Source organism: Oryctolagus cuniculus, chromosome 8, assembly GCF_051225735.1.
Source record: "Oryctolagus cuniculus isolate XC-2025 breed Fujian yellow rabbit chromosome 8, ASM5122573v1, whole genome shotgun sequence".
Lineage (NCBI taxonomy): Eukaryota > Metazoa > Chordata > Mammalia > Lagomorpha > Leporidae > Oryctolagus > Oryctolagus cuniculus.
The window spans coordinates 123,450,265-123,473,701 of record NC_142874.1 but is presented as its reverse complement, the minus strand read 5'-3'; the positions used below and the strand labels follow the sequence as shown (position 1 = coordinate 123,473,701).

Here is a 23,437-nt window from a genome sequence, read left to right as displayed (position 1 = left end):
TACTCCTAACATACGGTACATCCTGGCTCAGCAAACCGGCAGGATGTAGTCCCCATGTTTCTGCTCAGGACTACATGGGACCAGCATGTCACTAGCCCAAGAAAAGATGACAATTAGAAATCTGATTGGTTTCTACTGAAAGTATATTTCTTTCATATGATGCTAATATACTGTTGGTGGGACTGTAAACTAGTACAGCCGTTATTGAAGATAGTATGGAGATTCCTCCGAAATCTGAAAATAGATCTACCATATGGCCCAGTGATCCCACTCCTGGGAATTTACCCAAACAAAATGAAATTTGTATATGAATGAGTTATCTGTATCCCCTTGTTTATTGCAGTTCAATTCACCATAGGTAAGATATTGAATCAACCCAGATATCCATCAACCAATGATTGGATAAAGAAAACATGGTTTATATGCATTATTGGAACACTATTCAGCCATAAAGAAGAATGATATCCAGTCTTTTGTGGCAAAATGGATGCAACTGTAAATCATTATGCTAGTGAAATAAGCCAGTCTCAAAAAGGAAAGTATCATGTTTTCTCTAATATGTGGCAGTTAATATGAGGTACAAAAATATATAGGAATGAAATAGACATCTTGTGATATGATTGTTGCTTTTAACCCCTGTTTATATTCCTCTGGAACTGTGTTCTTCCTACTATTATGGTTAGTGGTGCAGTAAGCCTAGGATTATAGAGTGGGTTGGAAGTATGTCCTTGCAAAAATTAAAGAAAAAAACAAAACAGGGGAAGGAGGGGGATTGGGTGAGGAAGAGGGGCAGAGAGTGAAATATGGTTATCTTCTTAGAATGTACCTACGAAATCTGTTCTCTTGAAATTAAGAAAAATAAAAAAGCATGATCTCAAAAAAAAAAAAAAAGGAAATTGTAAGTTGGACCTCTATGCCTCTATGTATAATCTCAAAAACAAAACAAAACAAAACAAAGCAAAATTGTACATTGAACCTCTGTAACTATAGTACTACATACATTGCCCTCACCAAATTCCAACAGCTCCAGTCCCACTGTTCCCTACCCTAATCCCTCAGGCTGGGTGGCAATGGTTTCCTGCTCTTTCTAAATCCTAGGTTCATCCACATTTCTTATAGGTTCTTTTTAAAAATTTTAAAAAATTTAAAAATTTTAATTTTTAGTTTTTAACAGGTTCAATATGCTTTATAGATAGAATTCTTAGAACATAATGATATTTCCTTTCTCTTTCTCTCCCTCCCTTCCTTCTTATCCTCTCTCCATACTATACTCCTTCCTTCTCAATTTCTTTTTTGTCAGATTTTGAGATAATATATTTTAAATTTACATTACAGTAAAAAGGCTTAATACTTCACTGAATAAGAAGTTTAACAAGTAAAATTTTTCAAAAGACCATAGTTCAGTATGAATATAGACAACAGGTATAAACAATAGTTGAATCGAAAAATGACCATTTCACCCACATACAGTACATTTTAAAGTAATCAAATAATCACTGATCATTAAAACAATAGAAGTGTAACAATCTTAACCACTGGTTTGACAAAAATATATTTTCAGCAATCCTGATATGTACAGATATTCCTTTTTTCTTATTTTTTTTTAAATAGTACCCACATATAAGGGAAAACATGCAATATTTGTCTTTCTGGGTCCAGCTAATTTCACTCAACATGATATCCTTCAATTGGGTCCATTTTCTTTTCTTTCTTTTTTTTTTTTTTTTTTTTTTTTTTGACAGGCAGAGTGGACAGTGAGAGAGAGAGTGGACAGTGAGAGAGAGAGACAGAGAGAAAGGTCTTCCTTTGCCATTGGTTCACCCTCCAATGGCCGCCGCGGCCGGCGCGCTGCGGCCGGCGCACCACGCTGATCCGATGGCAGGAGCCAGGAGCCAGGTGCTTTTCCTGGTCTCCCATGGGGTGCAGGGCCCAAGCACCTGGGCCATCCTCCACTGCACTCCCTGGCCACAGCAGAGAGCTGGCCTGGAAGAGGGGCAACCGGGACAGAATCCGGCGCCCCAACCGGGACTAGAACCCGGTGTGCCAGCGCCGCTAGGCGGAGGATTAGCCTAGTGAGCCGCGGCGCCGGCTTGGGTCCATTTTCTATAAGTGGTAGAATTTCATTGTTGTTTACAGCTGAATAATATTGCATTGTGCATATATACCACATTTTATTTATCCATTCATTTGATGATGGGCACCTTAGTTGATTCCAAGTTCTGTCTATTGTGGACAGTGCTACTATGAACATGCTCATGCAGGTATCTCTTTGATATTGTATTCATCTTTTGGCTATTTACTCGGTAGTGTGACTGCTGGATCATATGCAAGCCTATTTCTAAATTTTTAGAAGTGTGTTATTTGTTAAATTAACAGCAGGAGTCACAGTGCACTTACTCCCATGCACGACTTCTACCCTAAATGAGTTGTCCTATGAGATTTAACTGTAAAACTTGCTCTCAAACAGTTTTTATACTTCATGTGTGCAGGTGTGCAAATAGTTATAATCTGTACTTAGTATAAAGTTGGTCTTCTGTGATAAATTTAATTGACAACGAATCTTAATGGAGAATGAAACTGGGAATGGGAGAGGGAAGAGGAGGTGGAGAGGGAGTGGGAGGAAGGGCAGGTATGGTAGAAAGAATCACTATATTCCTAAAGATGGACCCATGAAACTTATATTCATTAAATAAAAGGTAAAAACATCTCCTCACAGAGGCTATACCAATTTATATTCTCACCAATAGTGTCTAAGTATTTCCCTTTCTCCACATCCTTGCCAGCATTTGGTACTCTCTGTGCTTTGCATTTTAACCATTCTGACAGGGGTTAGTTGATGTCTCGTTGTGGTTTGGGTTTGCAATTCCCCTCCGGTAGAGATGCTGAGCATTTTTTCAAGTATTTGTTGGCCTTCCATGTTTATTCTTTTGAGCACTCTCTACTGAAGTCCTTTGCCCATTTCTCAACTGGATTGGTTGGCTTTTTCTTGTTGCTGTTTTTAAAGTTGCTGATATACTCTGGCTATGAATCCTTTGTCAGATATGTGGTTTGCAGATATTTCTCATTCTATTGCATGGCTCTTCACTCTATTGATTGTTTCCCTAGCTGTACAAAGCTTCTGAATTCCATATAGTCCCATTTATTTAGTTTTGCTTTTGTTGCCTGTGCTTTGGGAGTCTTATCTAAGAAATCATTTCCTACACGAATGTTTCCCCTATGCTTTCTTCAAGCAACTTCACAATCTCAGGTAAATTTAGGTCTATGATCCATCTTGTGTTGATTTTTGTACATAGTGAGAGGTATGGGTCTAATTTAATTCTTCTACATATATAAATCCAGTTTTGCCAGCACCATTGTTGAAGAGACTATCCTTACTCTATTGTCTGAGAATTTTTGTCAAAAATCAGTTGGCAGTATATATGTGGATTAATTTATTGCCTCTCCATTCTATTTCATTGATCTATATATCAGTATCAGGTTTTATGTTACTACCATGCTGTTTTAATTACTATAGCTTTATAGTATGCTTTGAAATCAGGTATTCTGGTATCTCCTGCTCAACTATTCTAGTTCAGGATTGGTTTGGCTATTTTGGACCATTTGTGATTCCATATGAATTTTGGATTGCTTTTTCTAGTTCAGTAATGAATGTCATTGGCATTTTGATAGAGATTGCATTGAATCTGTAAATTACTTTAGCTGGTATAGACATTTTAATTATAGTGATTCTATCTATGAGCAAGGAATATCCTTTTTTGTGTCCTTGATTATTTCTTTCATCAATGTTTGATAATTTTTATTGTAGAGATTTTTCACTTCTTTGGTTAGATTTATTCCTAATTATTTGATTTGTGGCAATTGTAAATGGGATTTTTCTCTTGTTTTCTCCTTCTGTGAGTTCATCATTAGTATACAAAAAAACTATTGTTTTTTGTATTTTATTTTGTAAACTGCAGTTTACGGAATTAGTTTATCAATTCTAGAAGCTTTTTGGTGGATTGTTTAGTCTTTTCCATGTACAGCATCATGTCATATGAAAACATGAATAATTTGGCTGTCTCTTTTCCAATTTTGATGCTCTTTCTTTCTCCTCCCTAATTACTCTCACTAATTCCAGATTTGAAAGCTGAAAGCTTTCCCCCATTCAATATGTTATTGGCTGTTGGTTTGTCATATACAGTATTTATAATTTTAAGGAATGTTCCTTCTATACCTAATTTCTGTAGGGTTTTTATCATGAAGGTGTGTTGAATATTATCAAATGTTTTCTTTGTATCTATTGAAATGACTATATGATTTTGTTCTTCATTCTATTGTGTGATTTATGATGTTTATTGATTTGTGAATGTTGAACTGCCCTTGCATTTCTGGGATAAATCTCACTTGATCACAATATTTGATCTTTTTGATGTAGTTTTGGACTTGATTTGCTAGTATTTTGTTGAGAATCTTTGCATCTATGTTCATTAAGGGTATAGGTCTATAGTTTTCTTTTCCTATTGTGTCCTTGGTTTTGGCATCAAAGTAATGCTGGCCTCATAAAAAAGAGTTTAGGCTGGCGCCGTGGCTCACTAGGCTAATCCTCTGCCTTGTGGCGCCAGCACACCGGGTTCTAGTCCCGGTCGGGGCACCAGATTCTGTCCTGGTTGCCCCTCTTCCAGGCCAGCTCTCTGCTGTGGCCAGGGAGTGCAGTGGAGGATGGCCCAAGTGCTTGGGCCCTGCACCCCATGGGAGACCAGGAGAAGCACCTGGCTCCTGCCATCGGATCAGCGCGGTGTGCCCGTTGCAGCGTGCCGGCCGTGGCAGCCATTGGAGGGTGAACCAGTGGCAAAGGAAGACCTTTCTCTCTGTCTCTCTCTCTCACTGTCCACTCTGCCTGTTAAAAAAAAAAAAGAGTTTAGCAGAATTCCATCCTGTTCAATATTTTGGAATAGTTTGGAGAGTATTGGAGTTACTTCCCCTTTGAATGTTTTGTAGAATTCAGTAGTAAAGCTATTAGGTCCCTGGTGTTTTCCTTGATAGAAAAATTTGATTACTGCTTCAACCTCATTGTTGTGGATCTGTTTAGGTTGTCTGAATCTTCTTGATTTAATCTTGGTAGATTATATGAATCCAGTAATTTATCCATTTCTTCAAAGTTTTTGAGTTTATTAGATATGGTTCTTCATAGTAGATTCTTATAATACTTTGTATTTCATTGGTGTTGGTTATAGTGTCTCCTTTTTCATCTGTAATTTTATTTATTTGAGTTTTTTCTCTTTTTTATTTTCATCGGGATAGAGTTTTATTTATCTTCAAAAAAATAAAACCCACTGTTTTGTTTTGTTGATTTTTTGTATTTAATTTTTTTAGTTTTGATTTCTTTTATTTCCGCTCTGATTCTTATTATTTCTTGCCACCTGCTGATTTGGGTTTGGTTTGTTCTTGTTTTTCTAGGTCTTTAAGATACATCATTAGATCTTTAATTTGAGACATTTGTGTTTTTTTTTTTTATTGTAAGCACTTAATGCTATAAATGTCCCTCCTAATACTGCTTCTGCTGTATTGTGTTTTCATTTTTTTAAGAAAGTGTTTGATTTTCCCTTTAATTTCTTCAATGAGCAATTGATCATTCAGTAGCATGTTGTTTAATTTCAAAGTATTTAAGAGTGTTCTATTGTTCTTGTTGATTTCTAGTTTTATTCCTTTATGATCTGAGAAGATAGATAATATGATATCAGTCTTTTTATATTTGTTGAGACTTGATTTGTAACTGAATATGTGGCATATCCTAGAAAATGTTCCATGTGCTGATGAGAAGAATGTGTATTCTGTAGCCATTGGGTGAAATGTCCTGGAAATGTCTGTTAGGTCCTTTGTTTGATAGTATGTTTCAACTCCAATGTATCTTTATTGATTTGCTATCTGGATGATCTGTCCATTGATGAGAGCAGGGTGTTAAAATCACCCACTATTATTGTTTTGGAGTCTATCACTCCTTTTAGGTCTAATAGTATTTGCTGTGCATATCTGGGTGATTATGTGTCGGATATATATATATATATTATATATATATGTATTTTAATCTGTCTGGAATTCCAGATGGAGTCCTTTCTACTTCCTAATGGAACCCAAATTGATCAGGAAGACAATTATCTCAATTTATAGAAAATTATATAATTAAAAGAGGGATCCCTAAATTTTCAAGATGTGGTGTTGAATGTGTCACGGTTGTGACACTTTTCTTTACAATTGAAAGTGAGTTCTGTATATGGCACAGGGAGCTATGCCCTTTTTGACTGCTGGGTCACTTCCACACTTAGACCTGGACAACAGACTCCTGCTCTGAATCCTGTATTTTAGAAGACCCCACTCTCGCCTTCCTGCAGCTGTGGTATTCCCTTGAGATGGAGAAGTCTGTAGCATCAAGAACGCATGCCGACTGAGGCTCCTGTCTCTCACCATCCACAACCCTGCTCCAGACTCTCACCATCCCCGCCTGCTTATCCCAAACCCTACCAAATATACCATGTCCTAGATGCTTTGGCCCCTGGAATTCCCCACCTAAACACGCCCGAGTCTACTTCACAGTAGATTGTGTCTACTTCACAGTAGATTGTGATTTTTGTTCTTTGATGAAAGAGCTATGCTGATGCCTTTGATCATTTGACTGGAGTGAGGGATGGGAAGCAGGAGGACAGTGGAGCTGGGACTGGGGCTGGTGGTTGAGTCTCTCTGCCAGCTTCAGGTACATAACCCCAAGAATTCTACTCTTCATAAATTCAGATCTGCCTTTCTGGCTTCCCCTTCCTTAGATGATACCAAGAAAGGAGAAGGACTAGGACACTGTGCAGGCAGATATTACTCACCTGGATGTGTAGGGCCAGACCTCTATTTTTATCATTTCCTTTGTTAGCTTTTAAAATCGATCTCACTGGAGCAAAAATAACAAGAATATTTAACCAATTTAATTTAATTTAGAATACACAAAAATTTTTTATAATTTCTTATAGCAAATGATTTAAATTTATTTTTACCTACCTGACTTTACTTTTTTAAAGTTTGTATTTAATGAGTGCATTTTTTCATAGATACAACTTCAGGAATATAGTGGTTCTTCCCCTCATACTCACCTCCCCCCCCAAAAAAAAACTCCCATCCTGCCTCCTTCTTCCTCTCCCATTTCCTTATTCATTATAGTTTATTTTTAGTTTGATTTTATATACAGAGGACCAACTCCATGTTAAGCATAGATTTCAACAGTTTGTACCCACGCACACACACAATATATACAGTACAGTTTGGGAACAAAATTTGCAGTTGATTCTCATGGTACAACTCATTAGGGATGGAGGTCCTACATAGGGAGTAAGTGCACAGTGACTTCTGTTGTTCCTTTAATAATTAACGCTTTTGTTTATGACGTCAGTGATTACCGGAGGCTCTTGCCATGGACTGCCAAGGTTATGGAAGCCTTTTGTGACTATAGACTCCATCGATATTTAGACATGGCCACAAGCAAAGTAAATGTTCTCTCCTCCCTTCACAAAAGAGTATATCCTTCTTTGATGACCCTTTCTTTCCACTTGAGGTCTCACAGAGATCCTCCATGTAGGATATTTTTTTTCCACAGTCTTGGCTTTCCATGCCTGAAATGTTCTCACAGGCCTTTCAGCCAGACCAGGAGGCCTTAAGGGTTGATTCTGAGGTCAGACCCTACCTGACTTTAATCAAAGAACTCATTGTATTTCCTTGACTCCTTCCAGCAGTATATTATGATACAAAAACCTTTCACTGTCAATAAGTAAGACTAACATGACTAACACATCCTACAAGCATTAGAGGTTGGTCATATTAAACTCACATTTGTGTTCAAGATTTTCAGAGTCTCTATATGCATGCTTGGTTCCAAAGTGCTCTGGTTCTCTCTTAACTCACTGCATCCATCAGTTCACCCAGTTTCCCATCACTCTCTGTTGTGCCCTCCTGAACTCATGGCCAACACCAACAATCTACTTTGCATCCTCAGTCTCTTTTCACCTTCTTACCCAACTGAAAAGTGCTCCAGACAGGCCCTCTCACCAAGACTTTGCTTCCCGTGTAGTAAATGTCTTTGAACCTGGGGCAGATATCCTTGGGACCTTGCTTTATTGTGCAGATGGTGTTGCTCTCTTTGAAATTCTCCTCTTCTTTGTTTGCATGGCTGCTCTAATGTGAACTCAGTAAATAATTCCAGATTCCCGAAAATCTCCTAACTGCCCTTCATGCCCCCAGTGTGGCCCCCTTCAATTTGTTTCTACTGTGGTGATGTTGATCTATTTAATCATGCCTTTTCCTTACTTAAACTCCCCCAATAGCATCCTACAGCTTTCAAGGATAAAGTTCAAACTCTTTCATTTTGTATTTAAGGCCTTTAGTGACCTCATTTCTTTCTATATTTTCAGGTTTGTTGTCTGCTACTCATTGACATTCACCATTTATTCCTGCCTTACTGAGCTATTTGTAGTTCTCTCTAGTTTCCCCAGGAATAAGACACTTTTCCGGGACAATCCCTCTCCGGGCAGACTCATGTGCACTGTGTTAAGGCTCCTAACACACTATCTACCTCTCTCTATGTCACAGCACCTATTGCACTTTGTGTATGCCTCTTGATTTGCAGCTTTTGGAGGGCAAGATTCACAGCCCTAGTGCCTGGCAGGTGTTGGTTGGAAAGAAGAATAAAGGAAGCTGGAACCAAAGCTGTTCTACGGGTTGATATGGATGGGGCATCATTTTGAGGGATTGCCTCCCCTTCTGAAGTTGAGTTGGTTTATGTTGACTAGCTTGTTTTCTTTCTGAGGTGTTGAATGTGTATGTCGAGTTGAGGTGATGGTGAAGGAAATAATGTGTGCCCGTATGTTGTGTGTGCTTGTGGATGGGGATACTGCAGGAAAAATTGCTTCCCTCAAAATGCCATCCAAAACCCTTCTGTGAGGAACTGTGGAGAAAAAATCCCGGTGAATACCTGTCTTGGAATTCCATTATTGGCCAGGACTAAAGCAGTCTAGAGCTCTTCCCCCCAGTTTCTCTCTGCACAGTCTCTTGGCAAGACATCAAATTAACACGAGGTTCTTATTAGCATCAAGATCTAATCAACCAAATTTACTATACACAAAAATAACTCTCAGAGATTTGACATGGGCCAAACAGTTAATGAGGATAATGTGCTTTAAAATCAGACCGGCTGAAAAATCAGGCAGGGAAGGTGTCTTTCATGCTCCTTTTTCTCTTTGCCTCAAATGTCCTCTCTGTGCCCTTCTGCTTGGGACACTTGGACTTGTTCTTCAAGACTTCCTTGTGTTACTGTGACTGCTGTGAGCCTTGCTCCTGCATTTCCAGAGTGCAGGGTGAGGCAGCACATGAAGTCTGATGCATTGCCGTGTTTTAATGTCTTCCCTAGACTTCAAGCTCTTTAGGAAAAGGGATTGTGTTATTTTTATATGTAAGTATGTGTATATGCATTTATTTATTTAACTCCTAGAATTGTGTCTATTAAATGGTAGAAGCCAGTTAATATCTCTTCAACTTCTGGATCCTGGGAAGTGGAAAAATCTGATGATGGCTGTGTGGCTTGCCAAGAGAAATTACCTGCATATACAGTAGCTACATATGTGTTTATGTGAAAATAATACACGCTACTTGTGAAAAATGTGAAATACATGGAAGTATACAAAATAAAATATAAATTTCCTCTAATCTTCACAATTAAAGATTAGTTACTGCTATCAATTTGAATACTATAATTTCATATATCTAATGTAAATATTTATGTCAAGATGAAACAATTAGTTTAACTTGAATCAAATCAAGAATCCTAAAATGTGAAGCACTCCTAAAGAGTCACAACATTCCCTTGAGGCAAAGCAGTTTCAAGGACAGGATGGAACCTGTGAGATTAACAAAAAGGAAGTTCAATTTAGAGAATCATTTGGCCTGAAGGAGCTATTTCTCTGTGTAAGTGAACATTTTATTTTGAAGCCAGATTTTGTTTGTATAGGATTAGTTTTTTGGCTTTTTTTCATTGTTATTTAAACCTGTTTTATAAAGATTGAAAAACCAGTTATTTCAATCTACAGGGGCTTGTTTATCAGGTTTATTAGCTATGAGGTAGTTAGCATTCAGGATGAAGAGAGATGCTTCTGAAACTTGGAGTAAATATTCCCAAATGTCATTTTCTCTGGGTGACTGTCATTAATCTTCCTGGATCACTGGTCTCCTCCCTCGTGGCTCTGGTGACAGGTGACAGCCTCTTTGTATTCCTTACCATATATCTCACCATACTAGTCCTGGTAATAGAACAATAAGGTAAAAGTCAAAGTCTTTAAAATATAAAATCCTATCTTTCAGGGTTGTGTTGCATTAAACTAAATTTGGGCTGAGGCTGCTTCTGTACATTGTCTTTAATGAGCTGCAGCCAAACTTCAGGTGTAGACTAACTGAAAACCTAACTGAGGAGTGCACTTCTGTACCGACAAGCGAGTCTTGGCTAATCATAGTAACCAAGCTTCAGCCAATTACAGGAGGCACCTTCAGATCATGTTAATGTCTACCACACAGCACATACTCTGGAGAGGTTTGCCCTATTAGCGGGTGAATCCTCCAGTTTATTTGGAGATAAAATGGGTTATTATGAAGCTCATCTCAGAAATGAGAAAATTGGGGTTTGGAAATGTTAACTGTCTTTTAAAGTTCTCACTGAGTGGAAGGGAGAGAGTTTGATGCCATCTGGGCTCAGGACACCGTGCTCTGAAGTGGGTCACTTTGGCATGCTGGGTGCCTTGAACTGAAGGAGATTGAGGGACATCAAAAAAAAGTCTCTCCGACCTTCTATTTTCCTGTCTCTCACCCTTTATTCTCCCCCAAGGTGAGCCATAGAAACCAGAATTCTTCAAAGTGAGTCATGGAAGCTAGAATTCCTCTCCCCCAAACAAGCCATGACACCTAGAAAGGTCACTCTGTCCCTTCTCCCTTCTTCTTTCTTCTTTGAAGGCTCTCCTAGAGGGTCCTGCCCCTGTCTTGGAAGTAGGAATACTACTCAGAGAGGCCAAGAAAATCTGGACACATAGGCACATTGGCTACCCCTGCACCAGTCAACTACCACCAGGTCACACGGTTTGTCCAATCACATTTCTACACAGCTATACACTGTCATTAGACCTAAGAATAAGGAGTTTTCCCTGGGGGCTGTGGTCTTCATTCCTGAATTATCACTGTTACATAACTTTGATTAAATAAGCTTCTTATGTGTTTCTCTTGCTAGCCTGTGTCTTATAATGCTGGTCATGACCCCTAAAATGAGTGAGAAAATGTATCATACCCCTTTTCCCTATGATCAACTTGCATTTTCTTCAACTCTGTTGATTATAGTATAAATTTAATGTAGTAGATGTGCCAGCCAACAGGTTTCTCTTGACATTTTCCTATTTTATCAACTAGATTTTGCTGTCTGGACTTTTGAAATTATCATGTGTACTGGTGATAAAAGATGTTTATTTGGGAACTAAAACTCAAAATTTGAGGTTTGTCACCTTTTTCCTCTTCATCACTCCAGCTTTCCACTTCTACAATTACAAAGCTGTATTATTTTGTTCTCCCACCACTTCTGACTATCTTCAGAGGGTTAGATCTCAACCACTGTAAAAACTAATTAAAGGCAATATTTTCATACAGTGATTATTTAATGATTAGGAGCTATGGAGGAAAGAAAATATGTAGGTAATCACAACAGGTTCATAATTGTTTTTGGAAAAATAATTTTTAGTAGTCCTATATTCTTTACTTTCTCTTGATAATCTTAAAATTTAGTTTGTACTCTGTCTATTGAGTGACAGTAGTTGTGGAACAAAACCAGTGTTGCAAAGGTAGAGAGAAACCTGATTTGGAAATAAATATTGTTTCTTTTTTTTTTTTTTTTAATTTCCAAAGTACGATTTATGGATTACAATGGCTTCCCCCCCATACCGTCCCTCCCACCCACAGCCCTCCCCTTTCCCACTCCCTCTCCCCTTCCATTCACATCAAGATTCATTTTCGATTATCTTAATATACAGAAGATCAGCTTAGTATACATTAAGTAAGGATTTCAACAGTTTGCTCCCACATAGAAACATAAAGTGAGGAATAATAGATGATTTTTTTTAAATGATGATGAAATCAGATCAGACCTATTGTCATGTTTAATCCCAGTGAGAGTCAAGTTGGGAGTTGATAATTTTTTTTTTTTTTACAGAGGATCAGTTTAGTATGCATTAAGTAAAGATTTCAACAGTTTGCACCCCCATAGAAACACAAAGTGAAATATATTGTTTGAGTACTCGTTATAGCATTAAATCTCAATGCACAGCACATTAAGGACAGAGATCCTACATGAGGAGTAAGTGCACAGTGACTCCTGTTGTTGACTTTACCAATTGACACTCCTGTTTATGTAATCTCCCTATGCTCCAGTCATGAGTTCCCAAGGCTATGGAAGCCCTCTGAGTTCTCCGATTCTTATCTTGTTTAGACAAGGTCATAGTCAAAGTGGAGGTTCTCTCCTCCCTTCAGAGAAAGGTACCTACTTCTTTGAAGACCTGTTCTTTCCACTGAGATCTCACTCACAGAGATCTTTTGCCAGAGTGTCTTGGCTTTCCAAGCCACTATGGAAGTCAGTCTGGAGATTCCTCAGAAACCTGAAGATAACCCTACCATTCGACCCAGCCATCCCACTCCTTGGAATGTACCCAAAGAAATTTAAATTGGCAAACAAAAAAGCGGTCTGCACCCTAATGTTTATTGCAGCTCAATTCACAATAGCTAAGACCTGGAACCAACCTGAATGCCCATCAACGGTAGACTGGATAAAGAAATTATGGGATATGTATTCTTTAGAATACTATACCGCAGTAAGAAACAACGAAATCCAGTCATTTGCAACAAAATGGAGGAATCTGGAACACATCATGCTGAGTGAAATAAGCCAGTCCCAAAGGGACAAATACCATATGTTCTCCCTGATCGGTGACAACTGACTGAACACCAAAAAGGAAACCTGTTGAAGTGGAATGAACACTATGGGAAATGGTGACTTGTTCAGCATAGCCCTGACTGTTAATGAACAACTTAATACATTATCCCTCTTAGTAGTTTTTTTGTCTGTTCTACTTAATATGACTGGTTTAATTCTGTAATTAATACACAGTTATTCTTAAGTGTTGAAATTTAACTGAAATGTGATCCCTGTTAAACATAAGAGTAGGAATAAGAGAGGGAAGAGATATATAATTTGGGACATGCTCAAGCTGACTTGCCCCAAATGGTAGAATTAGAAACATACCAGGGGACTCCAATTTAATCCCATCAAGGTGGCATGTACCAATGCCATCTCACTATTCCAAGTGATCAATTTCAGTTCACAATTGATCATAATGAAAGGACTAAGAGTCAAAGGGAGCACATAAACAAGTCTAGTACCTGCTAACACTAACTGATAGAATAAATAAAGGGGAGAGTGATCCAACATGGGAAGTGAGATACTCAGCAGACTCATAGAATGGCAGATGTCCTAAATAGCACTCTGGCCTCATAATCAGCCCTAAAGGCATTCGGATCTGGCTAAATATTGTTTCTTATAAACACTGACATAAACAAATTTTAAGTAAATAATCTGAAGCTCTTCACAAATTCTTTTAAGACTGAAAGTGTGTGTGAAGCATTCATATGACTTAAAAATCACACTGTAATCAGGATTAAATGAACTTTCAGCCATGATGTGACCAAATTAGATAGATTTAATTAATATAAATGCAGTACCATGTAATTATTTCTAAATAATTAGTTCGGTCAATAGAACTTGTGTCTATAGATGCATATTAAATTCAAAGAGCAGATTGAATGAATAACCAATAACATATGAAACTTGATTTCTAACCATTGATACAAGGACCAATGATTCATTCTTTTTCACATTTTACCATAACAAGAATGAACATTTATTCTTCACATTTAAAAAGAACTTCATGTTATGACACTGCATTGTATGTGATCAACAAAAAAGAATCTTCTCCTTTAAAGGACCAAGTGAGCTAAAATTGTGCTAGAATTTCTTTAAAGTTCAGTTTATTCTGAGATAAAACTGATGTTAAGAATAGAGATATTGGCCTTTAAGATATGAAAAAAAAGAAAATAAAAAATAAGCTACCTATTAGATTTTCAGGTCTTGTCATTAAAAATGAGTTTAACTGTCAAAGAAATGGAAGAATAATGAGAGAAAATTTAGTGAATGAACACATCTGGTAAGCATACTTGACAATTAGCCATATATTATTTTTACTATTAGTTTCCTAGCAAGAAAGAATCATATATTGTTAATTCACCACAAATCTAACTTAGTGGCTTGGTGGTACAATTCTGTATTTTCTATCCCGAGGAATAGCATTAGAATCAGGAAAATCTAATTGTTATTTGGTCATAAAATAATTCTTGGAATTTTCTTATTAAAACATGTGTAGTTTTCTATCCAGTTTCTCACTGATGTTTGAGACGACTATGTTTACAAAGGAGAAGCAGCATGATCTAGGAGTGATTTCATGAGGAGGTAAAGTACCAACACAAAACAAGATTAAAAGCAGAGATAACTAAAAGGATTGTTTCAACCAAGAAACAATCTCCTTCCTTAATTCTGAATTTCCTCTCAAGGCTCTATTTTGCTCAGAAAATTTAATATCCTTCATCCCACAGTTAAGACACAGTTCAGACAAAAATCAATAGAAAGCTTACATAATTCTTTTTTGTGTTATAAGTTCAATAGCATTAATTTCACCAAGAACCTTCTATAGCCAACCCTGATCTATGCAGTCATCTGTGGGCAAGGGAAGTACTCTTTTATAGGAAGAAAATGATATGTAAAATAATATCAGCATTCATTGATTGACTGATTAATTTATTCCAACTTATTTATTGTTTCAGATGCTAAGGCTATACCAGTGGACAAAATTCATGTCCTCACTGAGCTTGCATTTAGACAGATAGGAGAAATATATGGGCAATAGTTTTCTTAGGCTTTTATTGTTTCTTTTTTTTCTTTCTCAGATTAAACAGGAGAAGGAGGAGGAAGAGAGGCAGGAGAGTGGGTGGGAGGGTGGATACAGTGGGAAGAATTATCTTTTTTCTCATCTTGTATTTTTGAGATAATACAAATAAAAAAAAGAAATATAATGGGCAAGTAAAATACAAAGGATATCAACTACTGATCTAAAGAAAAATGAAGCAGGGAGCTAAGAAGAATGATATCAGAGTGTCTCAGTTTTAAATCATTAGATACACTTGGGAGCATTTCTCCACCACAAAGGCAGCTATTGTTCCAATTAGTTCTTATTTTGTGTTAGAATATGTAGCAGTGATGAAGTAGATACATGACTTGTATGTGTATAGGTAAGCCAGCATTTTTCTGTGTCTGGGGGAATAGCAAAACTGACATCACAACTTTTGACACATTACAACTGAAAGAAGAGGGACAGCTTCCAAGACAAAAACGGCCTTTACTGGGGAAAATGGTGCTTATCCAGTTATTTGCTCCTTGTGATTGAACTGAATGTGTAAGGATTCAAGGATAAAATGAACAAGAATATATCTGGATAAAGAAAATCCATATAAACAGAAACCAGTAGCTCTACTTTTATTTTTTTATGTTGCTTAACTTTTTTCTTTGAGGAAACATATGTAATTTAAAAAGTTAAAAATGGGCAAAGGACTTGAACAGGCATTTTTCAAGAGAGAAAATTCAAATGGCCAAAAGACACTTGAGAAAATGCTCAGGATCATTAGCCAACGGGGAACTGCAAATCAAAACCATGGTGAGGTTTCACCTCACCATAGTTAGAATGGCTCACATACAGAAATCAATAAATGACAAATGCTGGTGAGGATGTGGGGAAAAGTACCCTAGTCCACTGTTGGTGGTAATGTAAATTGGTGCAGCCACTGTGGAAGACAGTATGGAGATATCTCAGAAATATGAATATAGACCTAATATATAATCCAGCTGTCCCACTCCTGGAAATTTATCCAAACCAGAAAAAAAAATCAGCATCTGAAAGAGTTTCTGTACCCCCATGTTCACTGCAGTACAATTCACAATAGCTAAGGTATGGAATCAACCCAGATGTCCATGAACTGTTGACTGGATAAAGAAATTATGGTATATACACACTATGGAGTACTACTCAGCTGTAAAAACAAAATGGAATCCTGTGTTTTACAAGATGGACACAACTGGAATCCATTACACTTAGTGACTTAAGCCAGTCCCCAAAAGACAGATATCATATGTTTTTCATGATCTGAGATAACTAATAGAGCACCTGAAATGTAATGTATTGGAGTAAAGCAGACATTTCAAGATCTGATGATGGCCGGCACCGCAGCTCACTAGGCTAATCCTCCGCCTGTGGCACCAGCACACTGGGTTCTAGTCCCAGTTGGGGCGCCGGATTCTGTCCCGGTTGCCCCTCTTCCAGGCCAGCTCTCTGCTGTGGCCTGGGAGTGCAGTGGAGGATGGCCCAAGTGCTTGGGCCCTGCACCCCATGGGAGACCAGGATAAGCACCTGGCTCCTGCCTTCAGTTCAGCGCGGTGCACCAGCTGCAGTGCGCCGGCCATGGTGGCCATTGGAGGGAGAACCAATGGCAAAAGGAAGACCTTTCTCTTTGTCTCTCTCACTGTCCACTCTGCCTGTCAAAAAAAAAAAAAAAAAAGATCCAATGACTGTTTACAGCCCTTCTTTATGTTCTTGTGTTTTGTTTTCTTTATTTGTTTGGGTTTTTTTCTTCATGCTATTTGTTGAACTGTTTTTCTAAGTGTAGGGTTAACTATATGATTGTTAAGTAAACTGAAAGTAGATCTTAAAAATAAAATATTGAGGCTGGCATCACGGCTCACTTGGCTAATCCTCCACTTGCAGTGCCAGTACCCGGGTTCTAGTCCCGATTGGGGTGCCAGATTCTGTCCCAGTTGCTCCTCTTCCAGTCCAGCTCTCTGCTGTGGCCCGGGAGGGCAGCAGAGGATAGCCCAAGTCCTTGGGCCCCTGCACCCTCATGGGAGACCAGGAGGAAGCGCTTGGCTCCTGGCTTTGGATCGGCTCAGCGCGCCGGCCGTAGTGGCCATTTGGGGAGTTAACCAACGGAAGGAAGACCTTTCTCTCTGTCTCTCTCTCTCACTGTCTAACTCTGCCTGTCCAAAAAAAAAAAAAAAAAAAAAAAAAAAAAAAAAAAAAAAAAGGGATGTGAGAGAGAGAAGAAAGGGTTGTAGTGTAGGAGGAAGGAGGGTAGGGGAAAGTGTCCTTATAGTCCTAAATCTGTGTATATGAAATACATGAAACTTATTAACTTAAATAAAATTAAAAAAAGAAAAAAATATATAGCTTTTGCAACCTTATTACTGGTTATATATATTTGGCCATTATAATGTGCAAGCAATTGGGGAAAAAGCCAAAGAAATGCTTGTTTTGTAATAATTTGTTATCAAAAATAACGTATGATAACATCTGTAAACAGCACCACTTTGATTCCAATAGACGTAGTGTTGTAATAATCTGTTTAATGGGGCTGGGAGAGTGCTAGTTGGTGCAAGTGTTAGGGTTGCTGTTTTAAATAGGCTGGTCCAAAGGGTCTCAATAATAGTTGCCATCTTGAGTGGAAAGGGGGCAGTGAGACATGTGAACAATGGGCAGAAGAACAGCGTGGGCAGCAATGCATGAAAGCATGAAGAACGGTGAGGAGGCCATGGTTGCTGGAGTGGAGGTAGTGAGGTGAGGGGAATTCAGATGAATGCTTGGTGTCAGTGCTGATGCGAGGAGATGAAGTCAGAGAAAGAGATAAGGCCGGGACTTGGGAATCCATTTTGAGTACTGTGGTTTTCCAGAACAGTGAGATGGGTTTTGAGCAAAAGGCAACCAAAATCTTCTTTATGTTGTAGTACTGGTCTGACAAAGAGATATCACTAAGTTGGACTGCAGGTCTTGGTCTACCTGTTGGTATCATATTTCATTAATTTGTACATTCATGATACTTTATCATTTACTTTTATTCTAGAAGAAGGCATCATTTTTGATTCATGTTAAGCTATCTGTATGAATATATTAATGTCTATCCAGACTAAAATTATGAAATTGTGATTTTAAAATCTGGTGAAATTTTTCAGTGTATTGACAATGGAGAATCTCTTTGAAGCAGTTCAGATTTTATTGAACTATAAATTGATCTGGAGAAATACCACATGATCCAGAAATCCCATTTTGGTGTATATTTATATATATGAGAAAGAATTTCAAACAAGAGTCCTGAAGAAATATTTGCACATCCATGTTTATTGCAGCACTGTTCAAAATACATAAGGGTAGAGGCAACCACTGATGGATGAATGGAGGGGGCTGATGAATAAGACAACATTATTCCGCCTTAAAAAGATAAGGAGGCCCGGGACATGTTTCTGCACAAGTGAACCATCCTGAGGACCTTATAATAACTTCAGCCAGTTACAAAAAGGCAAGTTTTAGATGATTCTATCCATATCAGGTATTTAAAATACGCAAATTTATAGAAATGGAAAGTAGAATGGTAGTTAACAACATAGTTACAGTTCAATGGGTGTAGAGTTTCGGTTTAGTATGATGAACAGTTCTATATATCAGTTATGATGGATGCACAACAATATAAATGTACTTAATAACATTGGAATATATACCTAAAATTGGTTATAATGCTAAACTTGATGTTGTGTATGTTTTATGGCAATATGGAAGACTTCCAAAAATTAAAGTGGGACACCCAAAAATCAGCCCAAGATCCTAAAAGCAGGAGAGGAGTCTCAGCACATGACATGCTGTGAGAGAAGAAGGAACCAATATTGAAATCATAGCACTCACTGTCACCATTTGTGTCTCATATCATGAAAAAATGCAGAGGACTCAGGTTGATCTGTTGAGAAGTCTTCCTCATAATAAGATTTGGCAAATGGGCCAGAATAATAGAGTAGCCAGTTCTCGCATAATTTCTGCGGTTTAGCATATAGAAATCTGGAAACTTGTTTAAATATTCAAGTTTGCATCTTAGCTTGAGAGCCATAGGCTATTCTTTTTAGACTTTATTTTTTCTTTTCTTTTCTTTTTTTTTTTTTTTGACAGGCAGAGTGGACAGTGAGAGAGAGAGACAGAGAGAGAGAGAGAAAGAAAGGTCTTCCTTTGCCATTGGTTCACCCTCCAATGGCCGCCGCGGCCAGTGCACTGTGGCCGGCGCACCGCACTGATCTGATGGCAGGAGCCAGGTGCTTCTCCTGGTCTCCCATGGGGTGCAGGTCCCAAGCACTTGGGCCATCCTCCACTGCACTCCCTGGCCACAGCAGAGAGCTGGCCTGGAAGAGGGGCAACTGGGACCGAATCCGGTGCCCCAACCAAGACTAGAACCCGGTGTGCTGGCGCCGCAAGGCGGAGGATTAGCCTAGTGAGCCGCGGCGCCGGCCGACTTTCTTTTTTCTTAATAGACACTTCCATCGAAGCTTCACAGCTGAAAAAGCTGAGGGTCAAAAGCAGCAGAATAATTGACCTAAGGTCAGATTCTTCACTGTTACTAAAGAAACTGATCCTCAGTTTTTGATTTCTTGCTTGTTGCTTGCTTGCTTGCCTTTTTTTTTTTTTTTTTTTTACTATAGCCAGGGTATGCTTCTGCTTCTGCCTATAGTTAGAGGGACCCTTGTGCCATGGCAGTCTATAGTCATTTACAAACAACCATTTTCCCTTTCCTCTGTGACTATAGTGTTTTGGCTGTGCTTGTAGCCTCCAGTTAATACATATACATCCCAATTTTCCTTGCATCTAGGTGTGGCCATATGACCAAGTTTTGGTCAATGGAGTGTGAGCATATGCATTTGTACATTGCCTGAGACTAGTTTTACCAAGGATTGAGCATCTGATTCCTTTATGTGCATTACTCATTCCTGGCTATCTGGAACATGGATTTGATGGTGCTGGAACAGCTTGATCCTGTTGATGACCCTACTGAACGCCAGAGCAACAAGATAGAAAGAATCTGAATTTCTCAGGCAACTTTATTGAGCAGAGCTTCCTACTACTCATTAATACGAATGTTTTGAAATAAGTCTTCTAACTCCTTTAGCCTGTGATATTTGGTCTTTGTTAAAGTCGCCAAGTCAATATTTTAACTAATACAGTGGACTTAATTTTGTAGGACAGTTTCAATTTCATAAAAATAGTATTCTGCCTTTTCCCTAAAAACTTTTGAAGCATTCAAAAATTTCAACAAGGTAACATTCAAGTTTCTCCTGTCAGAAGCCTCTTTCACTCCAGGTTTTTTTTTTTTTTTTTTTTTTTTTTTTTTTTTTTTTGACAGGCAGAGTGGACAGTGAGAGAGAGAGACAGAGAGAAAGGTCTTCCTTTGCCGTTGGTTCACCCTCCAATGGCCGCCGCGGCCGGCGCGCTGCGGCCGGCGCACCGCGCTGATCCGATGGCAGGAGCCAGGAGCCAGGTGCTTTTCCTGGTCTCCCATGGGGTGCAGGGCCCAAGCACCTGGGCCATCCTCCACTGCACTCCCTGGCCACAGCAGAGGGCTGGCCTGGAAGAGGGGCAACCGGGACAGAATCCGGCGCCCCGACCGGGACTAGAACCCGGTGTGCCGGCGCCGCTAGGCGGAGGATTAGCCTAGTGAGCCGCGGCGCCGGCCTCCAGGTTGATTTTTAAAACAAAAACAAAAGCAGGATATTTTATTAGATAACATTTTATTAATATTTTGGGAATATATGTTGTTCTGGTCACAAAATCATGCCCTATTCATATTTACCTTGTTAATCATAGGGTTTGGGAGCAAATAATCAACCGAAACTTTAGAAGCAAAAACAAAACAATAAGCTAATCACAAATAGTATCTTAGGCAAGTTAGGCATTCGTGTAGGGTAACTATTTTCTCTTTGTCGTGGTGTTCCATCTTGACCCTAGGACATTCCATGCATCCGTCATAGAAATTAATATATGATCAAAGGTGACTTTATAACGGAACAAGTGAACCAAAATTTAATCCAAAGGGTTAAAAGAACAGCAATGGAGTTTGAGAGATTAATTTTTAAAGTAGAAAGGGATATTATGAGCAGTGGATTTTTGTAGAAAATTTTTGCAGAATTCACCTCTTTCACCCATGTTACGTGTTTTCCTAGACACAAAGGCTCTGGTGATGCCAGAATTATAATAAATAATGGCTACACATAACATTTTACTGGCCCTGGTACTTACTGAGGTTGTGGATTTTGTAACTTTCCTTCAAGGTCACCTTTGATTATTTCTGGTGGATGTGTTCAAACTCCAGTTTTGACATGCGAAGGCTCTCTCTCATGCTTTGGCAAAATTGAGATCTGCATGTGGTTGATGTTAGTGCTGTTTGTATCTCTGGAAGGTGCTGTTATCTGTACAGTACAGCAAATGAGAGCATAGATTCCACACCAGAAAGATTTGAGTCGGATGTTGGCTCTTTCCTTCATCCACTGAGTGATGCTTGCAAGGCACTTAATCTCATTGGGTCGGAGTTTCTTCATTGATAAAACAGAGCACAGGGAGTGTCAAATGAGATGATTATGCGGAATTGTCCACTTGGTGCTTCCCACATACTAGGCAATCAGATGCTCTTATGATTATTGTCATCATTGCCCTGTGTTCTGTTAAAGGTGTCTGTGCTTTTTCATGCTCTAGTCTTGCCTCCTGGTTCTGCTCAAGGTCTTGCAGATTGTGCTGCCTTTGCTGTTTGCAGGTGCTAGAAGGCTCTGCTCTCTTCTGACAAAGTCAGAATGTGGTGACATTTGCTGAAATCTCAGCTCAGAAGAGAAGAAATCTTGGGCTGTATCTCTCAGAGTATCTTTTTGGACATTTACAGTCTCCAACTGGAGAGACTGGTGGGTAAAAGATTTTAGTTTGCAATGCTTTCTACTCCTTCTGTCCAACTAAACATAATAAATAAAAGGAGGTTGCCTACATCGGTACATTATAAAGCATTTTACATCACAGCAAACAGAAAATACATTCATTAGGCCATTTGGATAAATGGATGAGGCCCCTTGTGTCTGGAAATCAAAGATGCAGGAACTTCAGCTGCTCACTATTCTGTCCCTCTGTCTTGGAGTTGAGGGCAACTGTATAGTGACCCGTTCACGGGACAGCCATAGAGTTTACCCAGAACTGAAGGGATTTCCAACGAAAAAAGATTTTCAGTGCCAAAACTGGAGAAGTCCTGCCCAAAGCAGGACAGTTGGTAACCATCCACACCAATTGGGATGGTCTGGACTGGACCACTGCCTGTACCTTTTGTTGAGTCTATAAAGGACATGAGTGAAAGGGGGAAACTGATGAATCTACATAGACCAGCTGAATTCACACTGGGAAGGGCAGAGAGTTATCAGTGGGAGAAGTCTGAAGGGAGAGAAAAGGAGTCACAAATTTTAAGATGCCTTTGGGAGTGTGTTCTACAGACAACTTGTTTTGTAGAGACCTGAGAATAGAGACACAGGACTTGAGAGTAGAAGTTTCCCAGCTGTTTTAGAGTCCTATCATCTGTTAGCATGACTGAACTTCATGATGGTTCACTGTTGGTTATAAGTAATCTTTGGATTGGACACAAGGACCTGAGAACTAGGTTGAGGGTTATCCGAGGAACAGGCTCTGTGAGGTTTTTTGACTTTGCTTTTGTTGCTGACATTGAAATATTTTCTTTAAACTACGCTTGTGTAGTTGGATCTTACTGTGACAACAGAGCACTCTTTCTCAAGAGAGTCCTTGATGGCGTGACAAGCAAATGAACCCTTGCAGCATCGGCTTTAGCCTCGTAGTCCTGGCTGTGCTAGAGCCTCAGGTCGGGTGTGTGTGATCAGCCACTTTCTCCACTCTAATCTCTCCATCGGTGCTCAGTCTTTCTTCACAAATTATGATGCAATATTGACTTTAAAAGTCCTCATTAGCTTCCTTTAAATAGTCTTTATTTTTATTCCCCAGACCTCACTTTGCTTTAGCATCCTCATCTAATCCATAGAGGGAGTTATTGAAGAATCGATCACTGTTGTGATTCAAATGCTTCTTTTTCGCCTGTAGTTTTCTTTACCCATTGCCTAGGGCACTGTAGGAAAGGTGCCTGACAAGTTTCAGCAGCACTGACATTCAGCCCTGCTTCCCAGCAGTCCCCCTGCTGGGTTATGCAGCAAAAAGTTGTGCATGGTTAACACCATTTACTAAATAATAAACACAGCAGCGGGCAGCTGTCAAAATGATTTCTGAAACTTCAGGTCCTGGAAATTAGGTTGTACTTGCTGTGGTTTTCCTTGTGTCACTAAAAGATTTATTGAATACAGTTAACACACTCAGATTTTTCTCCCTCTAGGAGTTGGTTGTTGGCATTA

The 23,437-nt window shown here is 38.9% G+C and overlaps 1 long non-coding RNA gene across 3 annotated transcripts in view; it reads left to right on the top strand.

Moving 5' to 3' along the window:
• The window catches only part of LOC149125136 (uncharacterized), a 146,093-nt gene that overhangs the window by 101,224 nt on the left and 21,432 nt on the right, over positions 1 to 23,437 (top strand). The gene's annotated exons all lie outside the window — the stretch shown is intronic.